Here is a 10005-nt window from a genome sequence, read left to right as displayed (position 1 = left end):
TCGCCACGTGCAAAAGAGCACACCTCGCTGCCCCCTGGCAAACTGCGTGGTTGTGCCTTGCTCGGGCAAACCTCAAGCCATCACGTCGCCGTGTGCCTAGGCACACACGATGAAGCCCTCAACCTAAACTTCGTGGGGTTGCCTTGTTCGGGCTGACCTATGGACCCTAGATGCGCTGTTCCATGACGCACACCTCAGTGCCCACCTGGCATACCTCGCGGGTGTTTTCAGCTCAGGCAACCCGTTGGCCTTCATCCCACCGAGGGCCTAGGCACACACCTCGGTGACCACCAGGCATACTGAGTGGGTGTGCCTGGCCGGTCAGCCCGTACTCCTTCGCGATGCCTTTTGCCTTGGCGCACACCTTGGTGCCCACCTGGCGAACTGCGTGGGTGAGCCTTGCTGGGGCAACCCGTATGCCTCCGCGGCACCCTGTGCCTAGGCACACACCACGGATCCCTCAACCCATACTGCAATGTTGTGCCTCACGTCAGCAGACTTGTGGTCCCTCGATGCGTTGCGCCAAGGCAAACAGCTTAGTGCTCACCACGCATACTGCCTGGGTGTGCCTTGCCTCGGCTGACTTGTATGCCGGGTACGCATTGTGCCCAGGCGCTCGGCTCGGTGCTCACCACCCATACCGAGCGGGTGTTCTCATCTCGGGCAACCTGGAGCCCATCGTTGCGTTGTGCCTAGCCACACACCTTAGTGCACACATGGCATACTGCTTGGGTGTGCTTAGCTCGGCGACCGGCAGGCCCTCTCGATGCCGTGTACCTAGGTGCACACCTCGGTGTCCACCAGGCAAACTGTGCAGGTGTGCCTTGCTCGGGCTACGCGAATGCCATCTTGGCACCGTGTGCCTAGGTGCACACCATGGAGCTTTCAACCCATCTTGCGTGGGTTTGCCTAGCTCGTTCGTCCCACCTGCCCTCTAGGCTCCCTGCCTTCAACCTTGCGTGTGGTGGTGATGCACTCCAGGATGCAACATTGTGCACTGAGGTGGCTTGGGTCGTGTTGAGGCCAAATGTATGCTAGTTTGACCCCCACCAGAAGTCACTCAGGAATGTCTGGTGTTTTAAGCTATGAAACATAATTGGGAAGGGTGGGCAACAGGTTGGGACGAGGCTGAGGTATGTGATTTGAGCTAGGCGTGCTGCCATTGCGTGGGTGTGTCCTTCTCTGGCTTACCTGTGGACCCTCGATGCGCTCTGTCAAGTCGCACAGCTCGTCCCCACGTGCATAAGAGCACACCTCGCTGCCCCCCTGGCAAACTGCGTGGTTGTGCCTTGCTCGGGCAAACTTCAAGCCATCACGTCGCCGTGTGCCTAGGCACACACGATGAAGCCCCCAACCTAAACTTCGTGGGGTTGCCTTGTTCGGGCTGACCTATGGACCCTAGATGCGCTGTTCCATGACGCACACCTCAGTGCCCACCTGGCATACCTCGCGGGTGTTTTCAGCTCAGGCAACCCGTTGGCCTTCATCCCACCGAGGGCCTAGGCACACACCTCGGTGACCACCAGGCATACTGAGTGGGTGTGCCTGGCCGGTCAGCCCGTACTCCTTCGCGATGCCTTTTGCCTTGGCGCACACCTTGGTGCCCACCTGGCGAACTGCGTGGGTGAGCCTTGCTGGGGCAACCCGTATGCCTCCGCGGCACCCTGTGCCTAGGCACACACCACGGATCCCTCAACCCATACTGCAATGTTGTGCCTCACGTCAGCAGACTTGTGGTCCCTCGATGCGTTGCGCCAAGGCAAACAGCTTAGTGCTCACCACGCATACTGCCTGGGTGTGCCTTACCTCGGCTGACTTGTATGCCGGGTACGCATTGTGCCCAGGCGCTCGGCTCGGTGCTCACCACCCATACCGAGCGGGTGTTCTCATCTCGGGCAACCTGGAGCCCATCGTTGCGTTGTGCCTAGCCACACACCTTAGTGCACACATGGCATACTGCTTGGGTGTGCTTAGCTCGGCGACCGGCAGGCCCTCTCGATGCCGTGTACCTAGGTGCACACCTCGGTGTCCACCAGGCAAACTGTGCAGGTGTGCCTTGCTCGGGCTACGCGAATGCCATCTTGGCACCGTGTGCCTAGGTGCACACCATGGAGCTTTCAACCCATCTTGCGTGGGTTTGCCTAGCTCGTTCGTCCCACCTGCCCTCTAGGCTCCCTGCCTTCAACCTTGCGTGTGGTGGTGATGCACTCCAGGATGCAACATTGTGCACTGAGGTGGCTTGGGTCGTGTTGAGGCCAAATGTATGCTAGTTTGACCCCCACCAGAAGTCACTCAGGAAAGTCTGGTGTTTTAAGCTATGAAACATAATTGGGAAGGGTGGGCAACAGGTTGGGACGAGGCTGAGGTATGTGATTTGAGCTAGGCGTGCTGCCAAAGCGTGGGTCTGGCCCGCTCTGGCTTACCTGTGGACCCTCGATGCGCTCTGTCAAGTCGCACAGCTCGTTGCCCACCTGGCAAACTGCGTGGTTGTGCCTTGCTCGGGCAACCTGCAAGCCATCACGTCGTCGTGTGCCTAGGCGCTCACGATGAAGCCCTCCACCCAAACTTCGTGGGGTTGCCTTGTTCGGGCTGACCTATGGACCCTAGATGCGTTGTTCCATGACGCACACCTCAGTGCCCACCTGGCATACCTCGCGGGTGTTCTCAGCTCAGGCAAACCGTTGGCCTTCATCCCACCGAGGGCCTAAGCACACACCTCGGTGACCACCAGGCACACTGCGTGGGTGTGCCTAGGCGGTCAGCCCGTACTCCTTCGCGATGCCTAGGCGCACACCTTGGTGCCCACCCGGCGAATGGCGTGGGTGTGCCTTGATGGGGCAACCCGTATGCCTTTGCGGCACCTTGTGCCTCGACGCACACCGCGGATCCCTCAACCCACACAGCAATGTTGTGCCTTACGTCAGCAGACTTGTGGTCCCTCGATGCGTTGCGCCGAGGCAAACAGCTTAGTGCTCACCACGCATACTGCATGGGTTTGCCTTGCCTCGGCTGACTCTTATGCCGTGGACGCATTGTGCCCAGGCGCTCGGCTTTAGTGCTCACCACCCATACCGAGCGGGTGTTCTCATCTCGAGCAACCTGGATCCCTTCGTTGCGTTGTGCCTAGCCACACACCTTAGTGCACACATGGCATACTGCTTGGGTGTGCTTAGCTCGGCGACCGGCAGGCCCTCCCGATGCCGTGTACCTTGGTGCACACCTCGGTGTCCACCAGGCAAACTGTGCAGGTGTGCCTTGCTCGGGCTACGCGAATGCCATCTTGGCACCGTGTGCCTAGGTGCACACCATGGAGCCTTCAACCCATGTTGCGTTGGTTTGCCTAGCCCGTTCGTCCCACCCCCCCTCGAGGCTCCCTGCCTTCAACCTTGCTTGTGGTGGTGATGCACTCCAGGATGCAACGTTGTGCACTGAGTTGGCTTGGGTCGTGTTGAGGCCAAACGTATGCTAGTTTGACCCCCAACGGGTGTCACTCAGGAATGTCTGGTGTTTTAAGCCGTGAAACATAATTGGGAAGGGTGGGCAAACAGGTTGGGACGAGGCTGAGGTATGTGATTTGTGCTTGGCGTGCTGCCAAAGCATGGGTGCGGCCTGCTTTGGCTTTACCGTGGACCCACGATGCGCTCTGTCATGTCGCACAGCTCGACGCCACGTGCCTAGGAGCACACCTAGCTGCCCACCAGGCAAACTGCGTGGTTGTGCCTTGCTGGGGGAACCCGCAAGCCATCACGTCGCCGTGTGCCTAGGCGCAATGGACGAAGCCCTCAACCCATACTGCGTGGGGTTGCCTTGTTCGGGCTGACCCGTGGACCCTAGATGCCTTGTTCCATGGCTCACACCTCGGTGCTCTCCTGGCATACCTCGCGGGTGTTCCCAGCTCAGGCAAACCGTTGGCCTTCATCCCACCGAGGGCCTAGGCACACACCACGGTGACCACCAGGCACACTGCGTGGGTGTGCCTAGGCGGTCAGCCCGTACTCCTTCGCGATGCCTAGGCGCACACCTTGGTGCCCACCTGGCGAATGGCGTGGGTGTGCCTTCATGGGGCAACCCGTATGCCTCCGCCGCACCTTGTGCCTCGGCGCACACCGCGGATCCCTCGACCCATACTGCAATGCTGTGCCTCACGTCAGCAGACTTGTGGTCCCTCGATGCGTTGCGCCGAGGCAAACAGCTTAGTGCTCACCACACGTACTGCATGGGTGTGCCTTGCCTCGGCTGACTTGTATGCCGTGGACGCATTGTGCCCAGGCGCTCGGCTCAGTGCTCACCACCCATACCGAGCGGGTGTTCTCATCTCGGGCAACCTGGAGCCCATCGTTCCGTTGTGCCTAGCCACACACCTTAGTCCACACATGGCATACTTGCTTGGGTGTGCTTAGCTCGGCGACCGGCAGGCCCTCTCGATGCCGTGTACCTAGGTGCACACCTCGGTGTACACCAGGCAAACTGTGCAGGTGTGCCTTGCTCTGGCTACGCGAACGCCATCTTGGCACCGTGTGCCTAGGTGCACACCATGGAGCCTTCAACCCATGTTGCGTTGGTTTGCCTAGCCCGTTCGTCCCACCCCCCCTCGAGGCTCCCTGCCTTCAACCTTGCTTGTGGTGGTGATGCACTCCAGGATGCAACGTTGTGCACCGAGTTGGCTTGGGTCGTGTTGAGGCCAAACGTATGCTAGTTTGACCCCCAACGGGTGTCACTCAGGAATGCCTGGTGTTTTAAGCCATGAAACATAATTGGGAAGGGTGGGCAAACAGGTCGGGACGAGGCTGAGGTATGTGATTTGTGCTTGGCGTGCTGCTAAAGCATGGGTGCGGCCTGCTTTGGCTTTACCGTGGACCCACGATGCGCTCCGTCATGTCGCACAGCTCGACGCCACGTGCCTAGGAGCACACCTAGCTGCCCACCAGTCAAACTGCGTGGTTGTGCCTTGCTCGTGCAACCCGCAAGGCATCACGTCGCCGTGTGCCTAGTCGCACACGACGAAGCTCTCAACCCATACTGCGTGGGGTGGCCTTGTTCGGGCTGACCCGTGGACCCTAGATGCCTTGTTCCATGGCTCACACCTCGGTGCTCTCCTGGCATACCTCGCGGGTGTTCCCGGCTCAGGCAAACTGTTGGCCTTCATCCCACCGTGGGTCTAAGCACACACCTCGGTGCCCACCAGGCATACCGCGTGGGTTTTCCCAGCCGGTCAGCCCGTACTATCGCGACGCCTTTTGCCTTTGCGAACACCTCGGTGCCCAATTGGCAAACTTCGTGGGTGTGTCTTGATGGGGCATCCCGTGTGCCTTCGCGGCACCGTGTGCCTTGGCCCACACAGCGGAGCCCTCAACCCATACTGCAATGTTGTGCCTTACCTCAGCAGACTTGTGGTCCCTCGATGCGTTGTGCCGAGGCAAACAGCTTAGTGCTCACAACGCATACTGCGCGGGTGTGCCTTGCCTCGGCTGACTTGTGGACCGTCAACGCGTTGGGCACAAGCGCCGAGCTAAGTGTTCACCACCCATACCGCGCGGGAGTTCTTATCTCGGGCAACCTGGAGCCTATTGTTGCGTTGTGCCTAGCCACACACCATAGTTCACACGTCTTACTGCTTGGGTGTGTTTAGCTCGGCGACCGGCAGGCCCTCTCGATGCCGTGTACCTAGGTGCACACCTCGTTGTCCACCAGGCAAACTGTGCAGGTGTGCCTTGCTCGGGCTACGCGAATGCCATCGTGGCACCGTTTGCCTAGGTGCACACCATGGAGCCTTCAACCCATGTTGCGTGGGTTTGCCTAGCTCGTTCATCCTACCTGCCATCGAGGCTCCCTGCCTTCAACCTTGCGCGTGGTGGTGATGCACTGTATGATGCAATATTGTGCACTGAAGTGGCTTGGGTAGTGATGAGGCCAACTGTATGCCAGTATGACCCCCAACAGGTGTCACTCAGGAATATCTGGTGCTTTAAGCCATGAAACATAATTGGGAAGGGTGGGAAACAGGTTGGGACGAGGCTGAGGTATGTGATTTGTGCTAGGCATGCTGCGAAAGCGTGGTTGTGGCCTGTTTTGGCTTGACCGTGGACCCACGATGCGCTCTGTCATGTCGCACAGCTCGACGCCACGTGCCTAGGAGCACACCTAGCTGCCCACCAGGAAAACTGCGTGGTTGTGCCTTGCTCGGGCAAGCCGCAAGCCATCACGTCGCCGTGTGCCTAGGCTTACACGACGAGGCCCACAACCCGTACTGCGTTGGGTTGCCTTGCTCTGGCCGACCCATGCACCCTAGACGCGCTATGCCGTGGCGCACACCTCGTTGCCCGGGTGGCATACCTCGCGGGTGTTCCCAGCTCAGGCAACCCGTTGGCCTTCATCCCACCGTGGGCGTAGGCACACACCTCGGTGCCCACCATGCATACTGCGTGGGTGTGCCTAGCCGGTCAGCCCGTACTCCTTCGCGATGCCATATGCCTAGGCGCACACCTCGGTGCCCACCTGGCAAACTGCGTGGGTGTGTCTTGATAGGGCAACCCCTACGCCTCCGCGGCACCGTGTGCCTAGGCGCACACCGCGGAGCCCTCAACCCATACTGCAATGTTGTGCCTTACCACGGCAGACTTGTGGTCCCTCGATGCATTGTGTCGAGTCAAACAGCTTATTGATCACCACGCATACTGCACGTGTGTGCCTCGCCTCGGTTGACTTGTGGACCGTCGACGCTTTGTGCCTAGTCGCACAACTTAGTGCTCACCACCCATACCGCGCGGGTGTTCCCTGCTCTGGCAAGCTCGAGCCCATTGTTGCGTTGTGCCTAGCCACACGCCTTGGTGCACACATGTCATACTCCTTGGGTGTGCTTAGCTCGGCGACCGGCAGGTCCTCGCCATGTCGTGTACCTAGGTGCACAGCTCGGTGTCCGGTAAACTGGGCAGGTGCGCCTTACTCGGGCCACGCGTTTGCCATCGTGGCGCCTTGTGCCTAGGTGCACACAATGGAGCCCTCATCCCATGCTGCGTGGGTTTTGCCTAGCTCGTTCATCCCACCGGCCCTCGAGGTTCCTTGCCTTCAACCTTGCGTGTGGTGGTGATGCACTCTAGGATGCAACATTGTTCACTGAAGCGGCTTGGGTCGTGATGTGGCCAAATGTATGCTAGTTTGACCCCCAACAGGTGTCCCTCAGGAATGTCTGGTGTTTTAAGCCATGAAACATTATTGGGAAGGGTGGGAAACGACAGGTTGGGACGAGGCTGAGGTATGTGATTTGCGCTAGGCTTGATGCTAAAGCGTGGGTGTGGCCTGCTCTGGCTTACCCGTGGACCCTCTATGCGCTCTGTCATGTCGCACAGCTCGACCCCAAGTGCCTTAGGAGAAAACCTCGCTGCCCACCAGGCAAACTGCGTGGTTGTGCCTTTCTCGGGCAACCCGCAAGCCATCACGTCGCCGTGTGCCTAGGCGTACACGACGAAGCCCTCAACCCATACTGCGTTGGGTTGCCTTGCTCTGGCCGACCCATGCACCCTAGACGCGCTATTCCATGGCGCACACCTCGGTGCCCACGTGGCATACCTCGCGGGTGTTCCCAGCGCAGGCAACCCGTTGGCCTTCATCCCACCTCGGGCCTAGGCACCCACCTCGGTTCCGACCAGGCATACTGCGTGGGTGTGCCTAGCGGGTCAGCCCGTACTCCTTCGCGACGCCCTTTGCCTAGGCGCACACCTCGGTGCCCACCTGGCAAACTGCGCGGGTGTGTCTTGATAGGGCGACCCGTACGCCTCCGCGGCACCGTGTGCCTATGCGCACACCGCGGAGCCCTCAACCCATACTGCAATGTTGTGCCTTACCTCGGCAGATTTGTGGTCCCTCCATGCATTGTGCCGAGGCAAACAGCTTATTGCTCACCACGCATACTGCACGTGTGTGCCTCGCCTCGGCTGACTCGTGGACCGTCGACCCATTTTGCCTAGGCGCACATGTTAGTGCTCACCACCCATACCGCGCGGGTGTTCCCAGCTCCGGCAACCTGGAGCCCATTGTTGCGTTGTGCATAGGCACACCGCTTGGTGCACACATGGCATACTGCTTGGGTGTGCCTTGCTCGGCGCCCGATAGGCCCTCGCGATGCCGTGTACTTAGGTGCACACCTCCGTGCCCACCAGGCAAACTGTGCTGTTGTGCCTTGCTCGGGCTACGAGTAGAGGCCAACGTGGCACAGTGTGCCCAGGTGCACACCATGGAGCCCTCAACCCATGCTGCGTGGGTTTGCCTTGCTCATTCATCCCACCGGCCCTCGAGGGTTCCCTGCCTTCAACCTTGAGTGTGGTGGTGATGCACCCTAGGATGCAACATTATGCACTGAAGTGGCTGGGGTCGTGATGAGGCCAAATGTATGCCAGTTTGACCCCCAACAGGTATTGCTCAGGAATGTCCGGTGTTTTAAGCCATGAAACATAATTGGGAAGGGTGGGCAACAGGTTGGGACGAGGCTGAGTTATGTGATTTGTGTTAGGCGTGCTGCCAAAGCGTGGTTGTGGGCTGCTCTGGCTTACCCGTGGACCCTCGATGCGCTCAGTCAAGTCGCACAGCTCGACGCCACGTGCCTAGGAGCACACCTCGCTACCCACCAGGCAAACTGCGTGGTTTGGCCTTGCTCGGGCAACCCGCAAGCCATCACGTCGCCGTGGTGCCTAGGCGCACACGACGAAGCTCTCAACCCATACTGCGTGGGGTTGCCTTGCTCGGGCTGACCCGTGGACCCTAGATGCGCTGTTCCAAGGCGCACACCTCGGTGCCCACCTGGCATTCCTCGTGGGTGTTCCCAGCTCAGGCAACCCGTTGGCCTTCATCCCACCGTGGGCCTAGGCACGCACCTCGGTGCCCACCAGGCATACTGCGTGGGTGTTTCTAGCCGGTCAGCCCGTTCTCCTTCGCGACCCCGTTTGCCTAGGCGCATACCTTGGTGTCCACCTTGCAAACTGCGTGGGTGTGACTTGATGGGGCAACCCTCACGCCTCCGCGGCGCCGTGGTTCTAGGCGCACACCGCGGAGCCCTCATCCCATACTCCAATGGTTTTCCTTACCTCGGCTGACTTGTGGTCCCTCGATGCGTTGTGCCGAGGCACATAACTTAGTGCTCACGACGCATACTGCACGGGTGTGCCTCGTCTCGGCGTACTTGTGGACCGTTGATGCATTGTGCCTAGGCGCACAGCTTAATGCTCGCCACCCATACCGCGCGGGTGTTCCCAGCTCGGGCAACTTGGAGGCCCTTGTTTCGTTGTGCCTAGGCACCCACCTGCGAGCACACCAGGCGTACATTTTGGGTGTCCCTATCTCGGCGACCGGCAGGGCTTCACGATGCCGTGTACCTAGGTGCACACCTCGGCGTCCACCAGCAAAACTGTGCGGGTTTGCCTTGCTCGGGCTACGCGTAGGCCAACGTGGCACCGTGTGCCTAGGTGCACACAATGGGGCCCTCAACATATGCTGCGTGGGTTTGCATTGCTCGTTCATCCCGCCGGCCCTCGAGGCTCCTTGCCTTCAACCTTTCGTGTGGTGGTGAGGCACCCAAGGATGCAACATTGTGCATTTAGGTGGTATGGGTCGTGATGAGGCCAGATGTGGGTTAGTTTGACACCCAACAGGTGTCACTCAGGAATGTCAGGTGTTTTAAGCCATGAAACATAATTGGGAAGGTTGGGCACCAGGTTGGGACGAGGCTGAGGTACGTGATTTGGGTAAGGCGTCATGCCAACGCGTCGGTGTGGGCCTGCTTTGGCTGACCCGTAGACCATCGATGTGTTCTGCCTAGTCGCACACCTCGGTGCTCGCCACCCATGCCACGTGGTTGTGCCAAGCTCGTTCAACCCGTTGGCACTCACAGCGAGGTGCCTAGGCGCGCTACTCGTTTCCCTCCAGGCTCATACTGCTTGGTTGTGCTTTTCCTGGGATGACTCGTGGACACTCCATGCGCTGTGCTTAGGCGCACACCTCTGTGCTCACCACTCA

Source organism: Amborella trichopoda, chromosome 1 (assembly GCF_054954075.1).
Source record: "Amborella trichopoda isolate Santa Cruz 75 chromosome 1, AtrichopodaSantaCruz75HAP2 v2.0, whole genome shotgun sequence".
NCBI classification, from domain to species: Eukaryota; Viridiplantae; Streptophyta; class Magnoliopsida; order Amborellales; family Amborellaceae; genus Amborella; species Amborella trichopoda.
This window is presented reverse-complemented; position numbering follows the sequence as displayed.